The sequence below is a fragment of the Thalassophryne amazonica genome, chromosome 12 (assembly GCF_902500255.1).
Source record: "Thalassophryne amazonica chromosome 12, fThaAma1.1, whole genome shotgun sequence".
Classification (NCBI taxonomy): domain Eukaryota; kingdom Metazoa; phylum Chordata; class Actinopteri; order Batrachoidiformes; family Batrachoididae; genus Thalassophryne; species Thalassophryne amazonica.
The window spans coordinates 23,964,369-23,967,616 of record NC_047114.1 but is presented as its reverse complement, the minus strand read 5'-3'; the positions used below and the strand labels follow the sequence as shown (position 1 = coordinate 23,967,616).

The following is a 3,248-nucleotide window of genomic DNA, read 5'->3' as shown; positions in this document are numbered from 1 at the left end:
GCTTACAATACCCATAATGACAACATGAAAAAGTTTTTTTTTTTTTTGGAAATTTATTAAAAATAAAACTGAGAAATCACATATACATAAGTATTCACACCCTTTGCTCACTATTTTGTTGATGCACCTTTGGCAGCAATTACAGCCTCAAGTCTTCTTGAATATGATGCCACAAGCTTGGTGCACCTATCTTTGGGCAGCTTTGCAACATTAAGAGCCCATTCACACATAATACGATTGAAGCTGACATGAGCATGAAGGAGGAATTGCATGCAGTTTGTTAAAAATCAGAGCTCCCTCTAACACCTCGTACACATGTCACAACACCTATATTCATGCACCACCAGCGACCGTAAGACAGAGAGTGCCCTGTGAGAAACCATTCAGTCCTTCTCGCAGCAGGTGTCGGCCAAATTCCAGTTGACATACATGAACATCCAACACCACTCGCTGGACACTTAGAAAAGGTGGGACCATTTGCGCTGTTAGCATGAAAATAGTGAGCAGATGACCACTTTCGAGCTGGATTTGAAATTTGTCTAATGTATGATTAGTTGTTTGTCAGCCTATTTCTCAGTGTCATCTATTATATATTATATTATATATAGTACAACCCCAATTCGCCAGAAGGAAAGGTGATGTAACACAGTGGTAAACATACCACTGTCTCAGCTTTTTTGAAATGTGTTGCAGGCATCCATTTCAAAATGAGCAAATATTTCCACAAAAACAATAAAATCTATCAGTTTGAACATTAAATATCTTGTCTTTGTGGTGTATTCAGTTGAATCATTGTATTCTGTTTTTATTTACATTTTACACAATGTCCCAACTTCATTGGAATTGTGGTTGTATATTATTTTTTAATAGCTAAATGAAATGTTAATATATTTTTTTTTCTCCCTGATATTGTTTGAATGTTTGATGCATTCAGCTTGTGATCAGAACCGCGCCCTGCTCGCACCCGCGCCTTTTATCATCTGCTTTGTTAAATGTATGAATTAAAAGAGGCTTACCTGCAAAAATGTTTGGAAAAATAGTAACAAAAATATTATTTGATTAAATGTATTTTGTGGGAGTTATTAGTTTGTCTTCATATTCGTATCCACAGTATCCATGCTTATGCTGTAATATTTGTTTAAATGTGATTGTAGGATTTATACTGTTGAGGTTCAGGGGTGCTACAGTGATGCGTTCACTGACTGATTTTAAAAAACTTTTTAGAGCGCATTATATTTTTTTTACAAGCTTTAATTTGAAGTCCCTTATTTTTTCCATAACAGTCACACATTTCTAGAATCTAACATTGTGTAATTGCATGTATTAGATTTTTAAACCCATGCTTTATTTTTCACCTCACATTTCGTAAATTTGCTGACAGGTCGTGACCTTAGTGACTCCCATGGAGGGGCTCCTTGGGACAGTTTATTTTGTGCTGCAGAAACATTTTTTCCTGTGAAGTCTTGTTGTCCACCTCTATGAAGGCGTCTGTCAGACGTTTGGGTGTTTGACCTTTTGACTCGTGTGTGTTGATTATTTTGCAGGCACACAGATGACCTGCAGAGCAAAGCTGAGTCTCACCTCTTCACGTTGATCTGCAGCATATACAAGGTGCACTTCAAGGCCACAGTGTGTCACAACACAGTGTTATTTTTCTATTTTATGTGCTTTACCATGACATTTGACCTCTTCCTTTATTTTAGGGGACCCTGCCTGATGCCTGTAGCTCGAGCCAAAGAGGGCGCTACAATAGCTACTGCTACAGAGAGTGAGGATGCACAACTGCACATTCAAAGTTCTAAAGCCTGTTACGCATGTCGCCACGAAAGAAGGAACTTTGAGGAATGTTACCAGATTTACTACTTTTTTTTAACAATCTGTTTCTACTGTGAAGGTTTACCAGAACCTCATTTGTGATTCACACAATATAAACTTTTTTTCTTTTTAAAACTGTGTCATTATTGATGTTTTCTCTAAACTAAGATGACAAATGTGTTTTGTGAAGTGTGTCCTTTGCAGTCTGATTATGGTAACACCATCACTGTCCATTAGATGTCATCAAATCACATTTAATTTTCAGTGCATAAAACAAAGAAACTCAAGGAGAGACACCTAACGCACCATAATTACAAAATATAACTGTTAACTATATAACTGTGTTACCATGTAACTATATTGCATGGTAATGTGATATATATTTTACACACACACACACACACCACATATATATATAAAATTGTCCAGGTCTCCCTTGCAAAAGATATCTTGATCTCAGTGGGACTAACCTGGTTAAATAAAGGCTACATATAATACACTCAACAAAAATATAAACACAACACTTTTGGTTTTGCTCCCATTTTGTATGAGATGAACTCAAAGATCTAAACCTTTTTCCACATACACAATGTCACCATTTCCCTCAAATATGTTCACAAACCAGTCTAAATCTGTGATAGTGAGCACTTCTCCTGTGCTGAGATAATCCATCCCACCTCACAGGTGTGCCATATCAAGATGCTGATTAGACACCATGATTAGTGCACAGGTGTGCCTTAGACTGTCCACAAAACAGACGATTTGCAAATCCTCTTCAACCTATATTTAATTGAATACACCACAAAGACAAGATATTTAATGTTCAAACTGATAAGCACATCAAGGTCTATCTTCCTCCAGACTTTGATCCTCACCAGTTCGCATACCGTGTGAACAGATCCACAGAGGATGCCATCGCCGTTAGCTCTCCACTCTGCGCTGAGCCACCTGGAGCAGCAGCAGAGTTACGTTTGGATGCTCTTTGTGGATTACAATGTTTCTGTGTAGGCTCTCAGTTGTCCAGGTGGTTTCCATAGTAGAGAAGCTTGAATCTTCGACTGTACTGGGTTGCTTTATGCGAGGACGTTTCGCTTCAAATCGCAGAAGCTTCCTCAGCTAAAATTCTTGCTCTGGTAGTCTGACTTCTGTCTTGACTCTTGTAGAGAAGAATAAACAGAAGCCACAAAAGCTGGAGTTTTAAACCTAACCAGACCCCTCCTACCGAAGGCAGACTGCTATAGGCTAGTGACTAAACAATAGCTCTAATTGGCACCTATTGTGCTCTAGTTAGCGCCCTCCTAATGACGGCAGCTGTCCCTCCTAATGATGGGACGGACCCTCTCCTGATGGCTCCCTTGACGACTCTCCTGATGACGTGAATGACTCATTACCATGAACAAAAGACTGAAACTGCTTTGACCTGAGTACCCCAT

At 38.8% G+C, this 3,248-nt stretch overlaps 1 long non-coding RNA gene across 1 annotated transcript; it reads left to right on the top strand.

Moving 5' to 3' along the window:
• The first annotated feature begins 1,544 nt into the window (after positions 1–1,544).
• Positions 1,545–1,919, top strand: LOC117522624. The gene is made up of 2 exons (XR_004564262.1): positions 1,545–1,611; positions 1,704–1,919. It is a non-coding gene; the product is annotated as an uncharacterized LOC117522624 (long non-coding RNA).
• The last annotated feature ends 1,329 nt before the right edge of the window (positions 1,920–3,248 follow it).